The following is a 9,407-nucleotide window of genomic DNA, read 5'->3' as shown; positions in this document are numbered from 1 at the left end:
ATTTCGTGACAGAACACAAATCATGCAAGCCAACGTTAGGTTTGACAACCCAGATTTATCTGAAGGTGAGAGAATAGCATTGATGCACACATACAGCCTTTGCACAGAATGACCAAACATTGGTAGAGAGCATAGTAAAACACAAAGCTGTTTTCACACATGCCAACATTAGTGTCACATGATAATGACTAACCGGCTCTCTCCTGAAAACAGAATGCCGTGATCTGATTCTTCAGTGTTTAACCCGTGATCTTATTGAACGGCCGGTCATCGAAGAGGTCTTGCAGCATGGCTGGTTTGAAACAGTGGAGTCAGAGGATTGAAACATCATTGGTTTCAGAGGTGAGACATTTGTGCCGTCATCCTCAATTTTAGATCATATGTGATATACATTTAAAATATGATTAGTGAAGTGAGTTAATTGTAGCAATCTTGTTGTGCTATAATATATGATAAAAGGAAAAAGACTTGAGTAAAAGACAGTCAGTGTGAAGAATGCTCTGCCTTTATCTTTGCCAGGGTTGGACACCATCCAGTGAAAAGGCACAGTGGATTGACATGTGCTGACGGGAAACTCGGGCCTCTCAAGGAAGCCACCACAGCAGAACTAGAGAGCCTGTCCACGATCGTACAGCCCCGTCTGAAGAAGAGCAGAAAAACGAGAGCATGTCAGTGTCTAAAGCCTAATGGTTAGCGCACTGACAAACAGCGCAACTGCGCTTGCGGCTGACCTGGGTTCCAATCTCGACCTCGGATCTCGAATCTCGGCTTGTAGCTTAGTTTCAAAATAAATGTTTTATTAGGAAGCAATAAAAACTATAAAGAATGTATAAAAAATATTTTTTTTAAATCTAATAAAAAAATAAAAATAATACAAATAAAAATAAGAATTTAATAAAAATTATTAGTTAAAAAATAGTTGTAGCTTAGTTTTAAAATGTTTTATTAGGAAGCAATAAAAAATAGAAAGAATGTTTAGAAAAATTATTCAAAAAATGATATCTAATAAAAATATAGAAATAATACAAATAAACTGAGTATAGAATAAAAATTAGAATAAAAAGTATTTGTTTTAAGAAGCATGGTTGTAGCTTAGTTTAAAAAAAGTTTTATTAGACAGCAGTAAATAAAAATATTAAAATGTATACAAAAAATTATAACAAATTATACAAAAATATAATAAACTATATATTATTTTTATAGTTATTTATTTTATATTATACATTATTTTATTATATTATATATTTTATATAAAATAAACAATTTAATTAAAAAATATTAGTTTTAAAAGCATGGTTTTAGTTTTAAAATAAAAGTTTTATCATGAAGCTGTAAAAAATGTATATATTTAAAAAGATTATAATTTAGAAAAATTATTCAAAAAATGATATCTAATAAAAATATAGAAATAATACAAATAAACTGAGTATAGAATAAAAATTTGAATAAAAAGTATTTGTTTTAAAAAGCATGGTTGTAGCTTAGTTTAAAAAAAAGTTTTATTAGACAGCAGTAAATAAAAATATTAAAATGTATACAAAAAATTATAACAAATTATACAAAAATTATATCTAATAAACTATATATTATTTTTTATAGTTATTTATTTTATATTATATATTATTTTATTATATTATATATTTTATATAAAATAAACAATTTAATTAAAAAATATTAGTTTTAAAGGCATGGTTTTAGTTTTAAAATAAAAGTTTTATTATGAAGCTGTAAAAAATGTATATATTTTAAAAAGATTATAAAAAGGTTATTTTAAGTTTTAAAAGCATGGTTGTATCTTAGTTTTAAAACAAATGCTTTGTTAGGGAGCAATAAAAATATAACATTAATGTAATGAAAATATAATGTATTAAATTATAAAAAAAAATATTTATACATCTAATAAAAATATAAAAAATACAATTAAACTGAGTATGTAGTAAAAATGATAAATTAATAAAAAATTATATTAGTTTTAAAAGCTTATTTTTAGATGCTTAGTTTTAAACGCGTTGTGTTAAATGCTTAGATTTAAAAGCATGGTTGTAGCTTAGTTTTAAAATAAATGTTTTTTTTACGAAGCAATACATTTTAAAATATATATAGAAATGTATAAAAAATATAAAAATAATGATATATAATAAAATGATTATTTAAAAATTATTTGTTTTAAAAGCATAGTTTTAGATGCTTAGTTTAGTTGTAGCTTAGTTTTAAAATAAATGTTTTATTAGGAAGCAATAAAAAAAATACAAAAACTAAATACAAATGTACAAAATTTTACAATATATTTAAAAAATATCTCATACAAATAGAAAAACAAATACAAATAAAGTATATAATAATAATTAATAAAAATTATGTTCGTTTTAAAAGCTTAGTTTAGACACTTAAACGCTCTTGTGTTAAGTGCTTAGTTTTAAAAGTATATAAAAAAATGAAATCTAATAAAAAAAAATACAAATAAACTGAGTATATAATAAAAAATGTTTTTATATATATATGTGTGTGTCTGTGTGTGTTTACTTTATTTCAAGTAACAATTTTTTTTTTTGGTGTTAGTTATAGATTTACATAGTTTTACATAGCTATAATAAGCCTGTTGCTGACAAATGAAATTTATGAAATGTATAAATTCAATTTAGGGGGAATATAGATGTTCAATGATCTATCATTCTGAGAAAGTTACAACAGTACTTGTTATCCCGATTTGAGACGCTTAGTTTTAAATGCATGGTTTTAGCTTCGTTTTTAGAGGTGTAAGAGCCATTTATTGTATTGTTGAGATATCGTGGTCCACTAGCTGGCGCTAAATAATAAGTATAACTAATGCGCCTGTGTAATGAGCCAGGTGGCGTTGGTAATGGCAAAGCACACGGTTTTTGACCGTGCTAAAGGGTAACTTGCCTGCTTATGGGAATAATGCAGTATTTAGATATGTTCTTAAGTTACGAATTGCATATGCACATGTTCACGAAGAAAGGAGAAGCAAACCTGCACAAAATAAAGACATTCTGCTCGAATCAACTTTAGCATGCATGGACTCTGATTGCACGCGTTAAATACGTGCTCACTCCTGTTACCAGCGACAACAGCAATGGAAGGCTGTTATAAAAGGCATGGTTTTAGCTTAGATTTAAAACATAGTTTTAGACGCTTGCTTTTAAGTGCTTTGTGATAATTGCTTAGTTTTAAAAGTGTAGTTTTAGCTTAGTTTAGTTTTAAAAGCTTAGTTTGAAGCGCTTGGTTTTAAATGCTTAGTTTCATTAGGAAGCAATAAAAATATAAAAAGAAGTATCAAAATAACATATATATATATATATATATATAAGTACATCTGATACAAATATATAAATACAAATAAACTGAGTAAATAATACAAATTATAATTGAATAAAAATAATTTAGTTTTAAAAGCTGTTTTAGTTCAGTTTTTTTAAATTAGTTTAAGCTTAGTTTTAAAATCTTTGTGTTAAATGCTTAGTTTTAAAAGCATTGTTGTAGCTTAGTTTTAAAATGTTTTATTAGAAAGCATTAAAAAATGAATAAAAAATAATTATATCTAATAAAAATAATACAAATAAACTGAGTATATAATAAAAATTATAATTTAATTAAAAAATATTAGCTTTAAAAGCATAGCAAAGTCTTAAAATTAATTACATTTTAAAATATGTTCAAACAGAAATCAATTTTAAGTAATACAAACAATATGGATGTTATTGTACCAAAACTTTGAGTCTTTAACTTTCTGGTCTAGGGATTTTGAGACCAGAAAGTTAAAGACTCAAAGTTTTTGTACAATAACATCCATATTTTGCACTGCACTTGCAAGAGGAACCCTTTTTTGACTGAAACCACCTCATCTTTTATTTTGGTGGACAACTGTAAACCCGAATAAGTTCAGACTACTCAAATGATTTGAGGAAAGTGATTCCCTCAGTTCGTTTGAGTAATGGGAAATCGACAACTCGATTAATTGAGTTAACCAAATGTGGTCTCTTCATTGAATTAACTTATATGTTTAAGTACAGATAACTTAAAACAGCTAATAGACTAAACTTCAGAAATTTTCATCTTATATATTCTTTACTTGTATTAAATAATTTATAAATTATTAAAACAAGTTTTTTTCCCCACATCAACCACTTTATTAGGCTTATTCTGCATTTACATTACATTGCTTATAAAGGTAAGCACCTATTTTGTAACAGTAAGCTCACATTTTTAAAAGACATGAACAACAAAAGCATGAGCTCATTTTTAACAGTAAAAATCATATTTTTGTCTATAAGCTCACATTCAGTCATTTTTAAGACACATGAAAAAGAAATCATAAACTCACATTTTTTAGAAAACCTTAACTCATTTTTAACACAAAGTATTTTTGACTGTAAGCTCACATTTTTAAAAGACACAAACAAAATAGCTAATTTTTAACAGTAAGCCCACATTTTTAAAAAGACACAAACATCATGAGCCACATTTTTAGAAGACAGGAACTAATTTTTACAGTAAACTCTTATTTTTGAATGTAAACTCACATTTTATCACATTTTTAAAACAGGTCATTTTTAACAGTAAGCTCACATTTTTAAAAGATGTGAACAACAAAATAATCTAATTTTTAACAGTACACTGTTTTTAAATGTAAACTTATTTTTTTAAATCACATTTTTACAAGACATTAACAACCAAATGTAAAGGTGATTTTGATTTTTTTTCTCAGATGACAAGCACAAAAACAGTAGCACATAAATTTGTCCAAACAGAAGGCACATTGATCCAGGAAGGTCACGTAGATTGTCCATCACCACTTTTCCCTCAGTTACTATACCAAATGAGAGGCGCAAATGCAGAGTTGAGAGGCTGAAGAGTAGTCCCATCTTCAGCTATTACAATCCCCACTGGCACGTCATGATTCGAGCTGCGATCATCAGACATCTAGTGAAGATGAATAAACACTATCAAATTAAAGTTAATTTAATTAATAATTCACATACATGCAAGCTCATATAGATTTCAAACACTGCAACTTAACCTTAAGGAACAGTTCACTCAAAATTTAAAATTCTCACCCACATGTCGTTCCACACCCCTAACACCTTCGTTCATATTCCAAACAGAAATGAAGATATTTTTAATGAAATCCAAGAGATTTCTGTTTCTCCAGAGATCCAGTGTAACATATTTAAGGTCCAGAATGATAGGAAAGGCATTAAAAAAATCCATGTGGCTTCAGTGGTTTAAACTCAATTTTATGAAGCAGCACGTGTGTTTAGTACAAAAATTCTAATTTACCACTATATTTACAAAATAATATTATTCGAGGCCAGTTCACACTTCAGATCTTGCGTGAACACAAAACATGCACTACAATGCTCTCGTGAACATGCGTTGCAAATCTGTATTTTTAATAGTTTGTTTCGTGCAAACAAAGCATGTACATTGTTTTATAAAATGGAGGTTAAACCACTGGAGCCACATGTAAATGTGTACTTTAATGTCTTTCTTACCTTTTGTCCCTCTATGGAGGAATGGAAACCTCTTGAATATTATTATTTTTTTAAATCTTAATTTGTGTTCCAAAGAGGAACAGAAGTTTTACGGATGTGGAATGACTTGAGTGTGAGTAATTAATGACAAAATTCTAATTTTTGGGTGAAATAACCCTTTAGATTAAAATGTATATATTGAGTGTGTGTGTGTGTGTGTGTGTCTTTTTAAAATTATTTTCTACATGGAATACTTACCAAAAATGTCTTGAAGAAATCTCCAAACATCTCCAAACAAGAGAGGTAGTGTAGTCCTTGGAGCAAAAGTGTTCAGCCCTCAGCTGGCTCTAACAACTTCTGTGGGGTAATAAAATTTTTATTAAATCCAACCACTTTTACTACATTTTTTTTAATGAAATGTATAACAGCATTTAAATCAGGGGTGTCAAACTCAATTCTTGGAGGGACTGAGCCCTGCACAGTAGAGGTCGACCGATATTGGTTTTTACCGATACCGATAGCTAGGTTGGACCACACTGGCCGATACCGATTAATTAACCGATAGTTTTTGAAAATGGATACTGAACAGCATTAAAAATAGTGATCTACTATTTTCTTTTAAATACTAAACCATACTTTGTAAATGAATAAAAATATTATTTATTATATATTGATAATTAAAGTTATTTCATAGTTCATTAATGTTAACAAAATATCAGTAAATGTTGAAATTAACACACTCTAACAAGGAACAACACTTCTATTCTACAGCTTTCATTAATCTTAGTTGATGTTACGAATGGACTCATTGTCATCTTTACATTTTAACAATATGTAAAATTGCAGGTTCTATGCTATTTGTTTATATTTGCCATCTTAAAATTACGATTCAATTTAATTACGATTTTCAATATTAACTAAATATAACCATGCGTCACATTCTCAGTTTTCAATGCACATGGCACCATTTTCATATACATTTTATATCAAATTTTTGTGCAAAATTTACTTTTTTTTTTATTATATAAGCAGGCTACTTAAAAAAAAAAAAAAAAAAAAAAAAAAACATTTACTTATTTAAAATAAGCGTTCTTTAAGAGTCGGCAAGTTTACAGAACATAGTTATTGTTTTTTCTTTTTTGTTTGATTATTACTGATGAGATCACAGACAGTCGCTGCTTTAACCGGCTGCATTCAAACGAATGCACAGATTTATTTCGATGTATCAGATGTTTTGTCCTGCTCTGAAAACATAACTGACTGTGTGTACATCGAAAGTATTCGAAAATCCATGTGCATTTAACCTCATCTGCAAACAAGCTTTTTTAAGACGAACAGACACAAAGAGAAAGTGAAAGTCCGTCAGTGCGCGAGTTTAGTGCATCTAATAGTACTGCATTACAAACAGCAGAAATGAAGGCATATCTAAAGTAAAACACTGCGATTGAAAACTCACACTGTCAAACAATGCACACGTAGCTCACAGTGCAAATTCTGTGCAATGAAGCCTGCCGCGTTTCTGGCGCGCACACGTGCCATGTGCGGGAAAAACACAAGCTCAACTGGACAAAAGTGCAGCGCTGCGTTGCGCGGACAACTCGCAGGTATCTCTCTCTCACACACACAAGACGCGTCGCGTGTAGTTCAAGCAGAAATCTAAAACAGTTTATTTAATCACCAAACGGGCAAATGTTTACCTCCAGAAAGATCAAAAAACCAGCAAAGGTTAGTCTAGACAGATTAAACGGAAAGAGAAAGTGCGATCTATATCGTTAATTGCAGCCATTTCAGAAACAAATTCTTTTCTGTTTTACATTTATGTTTAAATATTATTTGTTTGTGTTTTGTTTCAGTTAAATATATTAATTACGAAAGAAGTTTGTGTTATTTGTAAATGTCAGACGTGATATGAATTGGACGAAAATACGCCGGGAGAATTGGAGAGGGTCAGACACAATTTTTGACCACTTCGTACGTTTTTATTTGTGAAAAATACCTCCTTAAACGAATTTCGTTTTGTATAATTTTTATCTTCATTTTTAATATACATTTTTGTTAATCAGTTATTAAAATCAAATAAGAACAGGAAAATGGCATTGTGAAATAAAGTGCGTAACAAGATGCAAGCCTATGCTTTAAGGACCTGAAGAAAAGGCTAAAACATAAATTATAGTTCTATATGAAGCATACAGACATTAGTGCTACAGAAATACAAATATTTTGCTGAAATGCACAATACTCAATCTTCCAGCCCAGGGTCAAGTCTTTATGAACATTAACAATGATTTTGGACAGAGGATGTAATGTTAAACTATGGCGTGCACAGATATGTGACTCGGCAGGATTCTGTCGGCTGAATTAACACAGTTTGCTTTCTCATGTCATGTCTTTAAATCTACAACTTTGCTGGCTAAAAATATGACTATAAATCAATACAAATATATGGTAACAATCCTGACATTAAACATTGGTCTGTGGCTTAACCTCTACTCTAAGACGGCGGAGCATGAGCGCTTCAGCAAAGAATGCAACTCGGAAAAACTATCGGCAAGGGTTTTTGCCGATAACCGATAGTTCGGCCAATCAACTATCGGTGCCGATTAATCGGCAAAACCGATAGATCGGTCGACCTCTACTGCACAGTTTAGATGCAATCCTAATCCTAAAGTTAACGTTGTTACCTTAAACGTACATTCACAGGGACATGGCAAACAGACACAGCTCTGCTAATGGTAACTTGATTTAAAAAAAAAAATTCAGGTAAGATTAAATACAATTGATAAAATCTATAAAAACGAAAATATAATATTATGCACCAAGAACACATTACATCAACAGAATTATTAATTAAAAATATATTCCTATCTCTATAAATGTGTCACAATTTCGTTAATTTTTAGCCTCGCATTGTTCTCCTCATAAAACCTTTAAGTGGGGAAAGGTCTGCGATTTTTAGTAAACATGATATTGGTCACAGATATTGGTCAAAGATATTCCTAAAATGACAACGTCTTCAAGCGGCAACCCAATTTTACACCAGAAGTATATGAAAAGTATTTCAAATATAACTAATAATTTCACAAATAACACACAGGGACATTTCAGTGAGCCTGGGAGTAAATTATAACTGTTACTCAAAGTTAGAGCCACACGGATGCAATATACTGTTAACGTTACCTCACGTATTTTCATTCTCAACTGTTTATGATCATTTAAGACATAAATGACAAAGAGTTTACGTGAATAATCACCAAGTGCCTCATTTTGAAATATTTTTCCGTGTATTTGACCGTTTAGGCGCGCACCTTGAGGTAAAAGCGAACTTTAACGTTAACATGTCCGTGTTCTGCTCCGTCTCTGAGCGCATACACAGAACAGAACAAGTTCTCATTATCGCTTTTAAAAACACAACATCAAAGAAACATTAATAAATTGAGCACTTCAAAACGTACAGGCGTGTTAAACATTAACTTACCAGCGTAATCCATGGGCCTTCATCACGACTCCATCCCTGTCTCTGCCTGCTTGGCTGCCTGCTTCACGACCGCCTGCCTGCAAGTGCCGCTGAGCTGGGGGAGGAAAACAGAAAGTTAAGCGGGAAATTCAAATGTTCTTACAGAAAGTTAGAAACTCAGGCGTGTTTATAACTACAAAAATTAAACGGCAACCAAGCGAAATTTAGACTTATATTTTACCATTAACCTACCTGTGTAACGTCACTCTAAAAAATCTTTCACGACGACTCTCTTCCCCCTGTTTTCCCGCCAGCATACTTGTGCTGCTACTGGAGCAAAACGGAAAAATAACATTAGAATAAAGTGTAAATCAATTTAGAAAAATGTATATAAGCATTTTCTCTACTTACTAATTTAACTTGTGTCTTTCTTCTGTCAGATGGTTTCTGCTAATGCCTCT

At 30.4% G+C, this 9,407-nt stretch overlaps 1 long non-coding RNA gene across 1 annotated transcript; it reads right to left on the bottom strand.

Moving 5' to 3' along the window:
• Positions 1-4,740: 4,740 nt before the first annotated feature.
• On the bottom strand, positions 4,741-9,019 carry LOC141334610 (uncharacterized). Its single transcript, XR_012355579.1, has 3 exons — positions 8,968-9,019; positions 5,751-5,849; positions 4,741-4,941 (listed from the first exon to the last, which is right to left on the bottom strand). It is a non-coding gene; the product is annotated as an uncharacterized lncRNA (long non-coding RNA).
• Positions 9,020-9,407: the final 388 nt, after the last annotated feature.

This window comes from Garra rufa, chromosome 5 (genome assembly GCF_049309525.1).
Source record: "Garra rufa chromosome 5, GarRuf1.0, whole genome shotgun sequence".
NCBI lineage: Eukaryota > Metazoa > Chordata > Actinopteri > Cypriniformes > Cyprinidae > Garra > Garra rufa.
This window is presented reverse-complemented; position numbering and strand designations above follow the sequence as displayed.